Raw genomic sequence first — 9,075 nt, forward strand, 5'->3', positions numbered from 1 at the left:
CATTTTGTTTTGTGATAATCTCAGCGCCTTACATATGTTAGTGAATCCTGTCTTTCATGCTGGAACGAAGCACATTGAGTTGGATTATCATTTTGTACGAGAGAAAGTGGCCCTTGGACTTTTAATCACTCGTTTTATCTCTTCTTTGCACAAGCTCGCTGATCTGTTCACCAAGCCCTTACCTCGTTGTGATCTTGAGGCTTTGTGTATCAAACTAGGCCTTGTACCTCGGTCTAGTTTGAGGGGGGATGTTAAGGATATAGCAGTAAAATCACCTAAGGGTACATTTGTAAAACCACATACAGGGTAATGGGGTAGTGATGTTATATATATGATATTTGTCTTTCATAAATCAACGATCAATAAAATCATTCGATATTTTACATCAGCCGTGGTACCATGTAAAATTTTGAATGATTTTATTGATCGTTGATTTATGAAAGACAAATACTATATATATAACATCACTACCCCATTACCTTGTATGTGGTTTTACAAATGTACCCTTAGGTGATTTTACTGCTATATCCTTAACACAGATGACATAAACATTAAGCAAAACCAAGATATTCATTTCATAAAATTTATCATTTTATAATTTTAAACCTAGACTGAACCTTTTTTAAGATGTCATATATTTTCTTTCTTATTGTGCGGATATCAGCTAAATTATTGCTTGTAAAAAAATCTTATTATCAATGTTCTGTAGGAGGTTTCAAGGGAAGTCATTTGAAGGACCGATACCTTCCAAGTTTTTCTAACCCAGCCTCAATGACTGATCTCTGAGTTTTATATTCTACTCATGTAAATTCAAATCTCACTTTTCAAATTTGAGTATCTGCTTATTTGTAAGGGAAAAGTATAGTTTTCACCCATATTTTTTTACTGTCTTGTAATATGGCTCCCTGTTTGACAATGCAACATTATTGTGTCCATGAACAGGTTTCGTGGAAACGACCAATTATCCGGTGTCTTGCCTTCTCGAAAGAGTTCCTCACTTGTTAACATGTATGCTTTCTGCCCATTTTAATTTCTAAGGGAAGTGCAAGAGATTTGTAATGCCCCGAGTTAAAAATAAATAAATAAAGAAAGAGAGTAAGAAATTTCCATATTAAGTAACAGGCAGAAATTCCTAGCTAGTACATAACAGGCAGAAACTCTAAGTAGCTTCTAGGTGTTGCTTATGGTCTTAAAGCCGACCACAATCGTAAAGTCTGTGGTCTGCAACAGTGACAAAGATGATGAAAAGAAAGGATAGAGGTTAGGAACTTAATCACTGGTGATGTGGTTTGCAGCAGTGTACATATGAGGTATGTCTGTGTAGACAACTTCAAAATTCTCATATTCCGCTCTTTAACGTATCGATCAATTGCTTTCTCAATCCTCTTTGACATTGCCTTTTCATCTTCTGCTTGTTTCTTTGAATTCAACTTAGCCTTGCTACTTCTCTCTGAGTCCAAGCAAGCAGCTGCTGCTGGGTTTTTGTTAATCTCTTGTGCAAAACATCTTCCAAGCGCAACTGCATCTTCTAGTGCTGCAGCACCACCTTGTCCAACGAATGGCCCCATGACATGCATAGCATCTCCAGCTACTGTGACAGTTCCATTCCTGAAGTTCTCCAATAGTAAGTCCCATGGGGCACGACGCCTCAAACTGAAAATTGTTATCAATTCAAGGTCACAGTTCTTCACTACTTCTGGGAATTTTGCTGGATAATCCTTCACTAATTCCATAGTTGAATCTCTAAGGAGCTGTGGTTCTTCTGTATGCATTGCATCTTGAGGAGTTCTTGGTCGAGCCACAAACCAATAAATCTGTTTGTCATCGATTGGTATTCTTCCCACCATTGTATGATCTCCTCTTATTTGAACGAACTCTGATATGATCTATTCCTTAACTGAATTGATGAGAATAGAAAAACTTACAGCAAGAAGATAAAGAAGAGAGCAGAGTATTTCAGAAGCTTTAAGGAGGAGATAGAGGCAAAAGGGATAACATTTTCATTGCCTTTGCGATAGTTGATAATCTACTTTTTATACTAACATTCCTCATTCTGTGAAACCTAGGGATCTGAATTCATTCCCCAAAATGCCATTACCATGTGACCAACATCTCTTCCCCTCATTCAGCATCTTCAATCAGACGAACAGGGGCTCTGATGATTCTCTGAGACCTTCTAGTAGGTTCTGTTGCCTTGCCTTTAGGCTGCTCCTGCTCCCCTGCCATGTAGACATTCCCTTCCTTAACAGAGGACATATCATTACCACCCTCTAGAGAATTAACCTTGTCCTCAAGGTTAAAACCTGGAAACGATTTCTGTGCAGTTGCAATGTCTTCCCAAGTAGCGTCTTCCATCGGCAGTCCCTCCCACTGGATCAAAACTTGATGAACAAGAGCGGGACCTCTCTTGACTTGTCGGGACTGTAAAATTGCTGTTGGGATGGGCTCAAGTGGCGGTAGTGGCAGCAGTTTCAGACTAGCAGGGGGTGTTCCCACATGAGCTTCAATAAGGAGATGTGAAATACAGGATGTATTTGTGATTCGGGAGGAAGCTCTACACGATAAGCCACCTGCCCAACACGATCCTGGATTTGATAAGGTCCAAAAAACCTCTGAGAGAGTTTAGGATGCGGTCTGCGAGCTACAGTAGACTGTCGATAAGGTTGTAACTTCACATAAACCCAATCACCGATATCATATTCCTTCTCTGTTCGGTGCATATCAGCAAATGTTTTCATGCGAGATTGTGCCTTGTGTAGATTAAGCTTCAATTCTACTAATAGTTGATCGCGAGACACCAAAATGTCATCGATGGCTGCATTGGAAGAACTTTGAGGAAGATAGCGTATCAATGTAGGAGGGGGTCTTCCATACAGGGCTTGAAAGGGGGTCATGCCCGCAGCTGTGTGAAATGCTGTGTTATACCAGTACTCAGCCCAGGAAAGATGTTTTGACCATTGTTGTGGATTCTCAGACACGAAACAACGTAGGTACATCTCTAAGCACCGATTCAACACTTCGGGTTGCCCGTCTGATTGCGGATGATATGCTGTACTATGTGCCAAAAAGGTACCCTGAAGTCGATGTAGCTCCTTCCAAAATCCACTCATGAACAGAGGGTCCCTATCAGACACAATCGAACGAGGAAGCCCATGTAATTTGAGAATTTCGCTAGCAAACACTGTAGCGATCTCATAGCTGGTAAAACCCGGGGCTAATGCAAAAAAAATGAGCGTACTTAGACAGCCGGTCTACGGCCACCATAATTGCCACCTTGCCTTGTGAATTTGGAAGCCCCGTAATGAAATCAACCGTGATATCTTCCCATACCTGGCTTGGGATTGGAAGTGGTTGCAATAACCCTGCAGGATGAGTGTGTAGAGATTTATTACGCTGGCAAATTTCACACGCTGCCACATAATTTCTCACATCTTTGCGCATCCCCTTCCAGGTAAGGTTAGCCCCTAACCGTTTCATTGTTCTCAGATAACCAGCGTGTCCACCTACTCGAGAACTGTGAAACTCATAGAGAAAAAATTCTTTGAATCAAGAAGTAGTCGGCAGCACCAATCGATTTCGATGAAAGATCAGTCCATCTCTTACCTGGTATTCGGCGACTTCAGGCACGCCTTCTGCAATCTGGTTGCAAATAAGTTGGAGATTCTCTGCTTGCTCCACTTCGGATCGTAATTCGTCTAAGAATTTTGGTGACGGCATAGTTAACGAAAGGGATTGGATTGCCATCGATGGTCTGCGAGAGAGAGAATCGGCCCCCTGGTTCTCCTTTCCCGGCTTATATGTGATGTCGAAATCAAATCCCAAGAGTCGAATCAACCATTCTTGTTGCTCCGGTGTCTGTATGATTTGTGAATTTAATTCTTTAAGACTCCTTTGATCCGTAAGGATGTGGAACTTACGACCCAAGAGGTACTGTCTCCACTTCGCCACAGCTTGAGTGATGGCCATCATCTCCCGGTGATACGTGGAAGTAGCCTGGGCTCTGGGCGAGAGCTTTTTACTGAAATATGCCACGGGGTGTCCTTCCTGCACAAGGATTGCTCCGATGCCGGTACCCGACGCGTCCGACTCCACCGTGAAGGGCTTAGAGAAATCTGGTAGTGCCAACACCGGCGCCTCTGTAAGTCGCTTCTGCAACTCGCGGAAGGATGTCTCGGCTCTAGGGTTCCACTGGAATTCCCCCTTTTTTAGTAAATCGGTAAGTGGTGTGGCTGCTTGTGCATATCCTCGCACGAATCTTCTATAGTACCCCGAAATTCCCAAAAAACCCCTGACGTCCTTGATTGTTTTTGGAGTGGGCCAAGAGAGAATTGTTTCAATTTTATTTTGATCCACTGCTAGCCCACGGCTGGATACCACATGGCCCAGATACTCCACTTGGGCTTGGCCGAATGTGCACTTACTTCTTTTTGCAAACAATTGATGGGCCTGAAGAATATTAAGTACTAGTTGCAAATGCTCCATGTGTGAGGCCCATGTGGGGCTGTAGATCAGTAAGTCATCAAAGAAAACTAAAAGGAATTTTCTCAAATGGGCCTTAAACACACTATTCATCATGGCCTGAAAAGTGCTGGGGGCATTAGTGAGCCCAAAAGGCATCACCATAAATTCGTAGTGCCCTTCATGCGTACGAAACGCGGTCTTATGAGTGTCATCTTGGCGTACTCTAATCTGGTGATATCCAAATCGCAGATCCAACTTGGAGAAATGCTGGGCCCCATGTAATTCATCAAAGAGCTCATCAATGGTTGGTATCGGAAATCGATCCTTGATAGTGATCGCATTCAATGCCCGGTAATCCACGCAAAATCTCCAAGTCCCATCCTTTTTTTTGACTAGGAGGACTGGTGATGAAAATGGGCTAATGCTGGTTCTTATGATCCCATTTGTCATCATTTCCGCCACTTGGCGCTCAATCTCCCTCTTTTGGAAGTGAGGGTACCGATAAGGTCGCACATTTACCGGTCGTGAATTGGGCTGCAAGTGTATGACATGATCATGCTCCCTCGTAGGAGGCAAACCCGTAGGTTCAGCAAATATTGCTTCATATTGCTGTAGTACACTGAGCAACACAGGATCATTGGGCTCGGTTTTCTCATCTGGTAAGCCCGCTTCCAACTCTAGCTTATATAAGCTTATTACAGTGTGGGTATCAACCACCCTTTTAAGCCCACGAAGGTCTAGTTGGGCTGGGCCTGGACTGGTCTCTCCCAGCAATGTAATAGTACTACCCATGACATTATATTGCAACATCAACTTACTGTAGTCCAACAGTATAGGGCCCAAGGAAGACAACCACTGAACCCCTAGGATTATATCAGCCCCAAACACGGCTAAAACATATGCATCAATGATTAGGGTTTGTGTTTGTACCTTGAGTTGGATGTTACGAATTTGCCCCTCACATACCAACTTATTTCCATCACCTACCAACACGGTTACCGCCGGCGCGGCTTCCACCTGCAAATTCAGCAACCGAGCGACTCCTCCTTGTATAAAATTGTGGGTACTACCACTGTCGATCAATATTTGTACCTGCTTCCCTCTGATGATCCCAGTGAATCGCAGCGTAGTAGTGGTGCTTGTGCCGATCAGAGAATGGTAAGATAATTCGGATGTAATTCCTTCGTTCGCACCTTCTCCGTTGGTTATGGCTTCCTCAACAGGCTGCTCGTCTTCATCAGGTGGCTCTCCTCCGCCAAACTCCAATAACAGCAGCTGTTTCGTCTTGCATTTATGACCAGGCGTGAATCGTTCCTCACAGTTAAAGCACTGACCCTTTTCTCCCCTTTGCTGCATCTCTAAAGGAGACAATCGCCTAATCGGAACTGGTGGTGCTGGCAATGCTAATGGTCGAACAGCAGGAGTTGGAAGCAACGGTGGTTTCGTCGATATTGGAATGGCACGGAAGGGTGCTCGGCGTTGTTCCTGCAATCGGTTCTCATGCAGCCTTGCGATTCCCACCGCACTAGCCATATCCAGGGGACGATAGGCAGTGACTTCATGCTTGAGTTCAGGTTTCAATCCAGATATAAAACAACTAATTAGGAAAGTAGTAGGTAATCCCGTAACTCGATTAGCTAAGTCTTCAAACTGGGTCTGGTAATCTGTGACCGTTGTCGTCTGAATCAGCTTGGCGAGTGCTCCTTGAGGATCGTCAAACGGAGAAGGACCAAACCGCATCATCAACGCCTTAGTAAAGGCACTCCAGGTCCCTAATTGTCCTGCCGTTTGCATCCAGCGAAACCACTTGAGAGCCGCTCCATCCATATGAAAGGAAGCCACCTTCAGTTTGTGGTCGTCTCCTGTGGAATGCAACCCAAAAAATTGCTCTGCCTTAAACAACCATCCATCTGGGTCTGATCCATCAAATCGAGGAAAATTCAACTTCATGGTTCGAGGCAAGATGTTGGTCATTGTCATGGATGATGTTGCTTCTTGCGATACTGGGGACTGGTTTCTTGATTCCGGAATTGGGTGTTGCCGCACTGCTTGATCCAGTCGTCCTCCGATCACCGTGACTTGAATTACCAGCTCAGTCAAAGTTTCCTTCTGCTCATCTATAGATAATCTCTGTTCCGAGACAGCATTATGCAGTGCGTTCAGCTGTTCCCCTTGAACCGATGAGGTAGCCGTGAGATGCTTTACCACCTCGTCTAACTGTCTACTCCGTAATCCTTCAGCCATAGAATCCGGCAGGTCGGACCAATTGATATGATCTATTCCTTAACTGAATTGATGAGAATAGAAAAACTTACAGCAAGAAGATAAAGAAGAGAACAGAGTATTTCAGAAGCTTTAAGGAGGAGATAGAGGCAAAAGGGATAACATTTTCATTGCCTTTGCGATAGTTGATAATCTACTTTTTATACTAACATTCCTCATTCTGTGAAACCTAGGGATCTGAATTCATTCCCCAAAATGCCATTACCATGTGACCAACATCTCTTCCCCTCATTCAGCATCTTCAATCAGACGAACAGGGGCTCTGATGATTCTCTGAGACCTTCTAGTAGGTTCTGTTGCCTTGCCTTTAGGCTGCTCCTGCTCCCCTGCCATGTAGACATTCCCTTCTTTAACAGAGGACATATCAAACTCACTGCCAAAGCCATGCCCATCTGGGTATTTTGTGAAACCCACCACTGCACACAGATTGAAACGGCTTGCAGGTTTCAACTCTAACCATCCTCCCACCACAGAATTCACGCCGTCACACCCTATTACAACCTATGTAAGTAATAATGTGAACCATCATCCTCCTGCTCATACATGCATATATATATTTCAGAAAGCAGCTTAAGAAACAAGATGGAAATAAGGAAATTTACCTTGGCCTTTATTTTAGTTCCATCATGAAGATGAAGGATGGTAAGGGAAAAATTACAAGGATCAGATTCTAGCTTAACTACTTGGCTTTCAAAACGTATGGTTCCAGAAGGCAAATTTTCGGCCATGATTTCAACAAGATCACTCCTTCTGAGGCATCGAGCCTCCTTATTCCTTCAAAATTAAGAGAGGGGGAAAAGTATAAATACTATGTAATTGTCAGATAGGAAGTCTGAAGTCAACGGAATCTTTTGTTCTTGTACTTTGCTCTCCTCAGGTCCTTCCCTCCCATACTTGGGAGGGGATTCATTATGGGTCTACCTTGTTAGTATTGAGGTAGACTTTCTTCTTAAACATATGATGGAGGTATGTGAGGGAAGCATAATCCTCTATCACTGGCGTAAAGTGCCCCCCGCGGGGCCCCCCCCCCCCCCCCGCCCTAGCCCCCCCCCACCCCTCAACTTTACATGGTAAAAAAATTGAAAAAAAGAATTTTAAAATTAAATTTTATTAGAGGTTGGGGAAAAGAATTTTTTTGGTTGGTGGTGGGGGGGGGGGAGATTAAGAGGTCGCGGGGGGGGGGTTTTTAATAAATCCTCCCGGTGGTTGGGGGTGGAAACGCACCGCCTGTCTGATTTTTGGTGTATAGAAAAAAAAAAAAAAAATATATTTTTTTTTTTTTTTATGTGGGTGTGGAGAATTTTATTTTTTTAAAATTAAAATTGGAAAAGGGGGGGGGGTGGCTGGTTGTTGGTGGAGGAAAAAAAAAAAAAAAAATTTTCTTTTTTGGGGTGGGTGGAGTAATAAAATTATGGGGGGTGGTGTGCTATCATTGGCCATCGAGAATGAATATAAGAATATGTTGTTAATATTTTAGTGAATTTTGTGTAAAAAGGAAAAAGCTGGAGGTTAAATTTGTTATATGAAGAATTTTGGAACCAAAGTTTGTCCAGACCAGTTTTTGTCCACTTTATCTACATCCATAGAGAATAGCTATTGCATATAATTTTAAATACAAGATAGCTCTTCTCCAACATGAACAAATAAAAACCAACAATGAGGTATTATTTGCCTGAATAAAATTTTTTTCCCCTTTCACAAGTTAGTCAACTAATTGAAGCATAGATGGACTATTGAAGAAGAATAAGACATGAAAAAGAGAAGAAGAAAAGCGCAAGAAACTTACGAAGACATGGGAATGGCTTTGAGCCTGAGGTGATGGCCAACTCCAAGCTGATCCAGTGCACGCCATGCATTTGGCTGGACACCAATTCCTAATCCTTCTGTCCTCAGTGACTTTGCCTTCTCTATCACTGTGCTCCTAATTCCCTTTCTGGTCATACATCATTAGCAATCACTAATTAATGTCCCATACTTCATGTATTAATTCTTTCACTCAAACAAAATTAAGTTAAATCCAATCTAATCAACACTAAACAGACCAAAATTATTACCTATGAAGAGCTAGTGCAGTAGCGAGGCCGCAGATTCCTCCACCGATGATTACGATTGCCTTCTCCTCCTCCATGGATGATTCCTCTTTGATACTCTCTTTTCTTAAGCGTAAGGGTTCACTAAGTTCTCACATGCGTATGAGGTTGCATTGTTCTTATTTATACACAGTAGAATGACTACAGTGAGCTAACTACAAGTTCTCACGTGCGTTCGATCATGGCAATCCAGTAGAGCTGTGGGAGGTTAGAGTTGGATTTCTAAAACATAAGAGGATTG

General features: G+C 42.9%; 1 pseudogene; it reads right to left on the bottom strand.

The window, feature by feature from the left end:
* Positions 1–1,189: 1,189 nt before the first annotated feature.
* On the bottom strand, positions 1,190–8,872 carry LOC149018940 (monooxygenase 1-like; annotated as a pseudogene).
* Positions 8,873–9,075: the final 203 nt, after the last annotated feature.

Source organism: Hakea prostrata, chromosome 4, assembly GCF_041222555.1.
Source record: "Hakea prostrata isolate BN-2017 chromosome 4, UWA_Hpros_2, whole genome shotgun sequence".
Classification (NCBI taxonomy): domain Eukaryota; kingdom Viridiplantae; phylum Streptophyta; class Magnoliopsida; order Proteales; family Proteaceae; genus Hakea; species Hakea prostrata.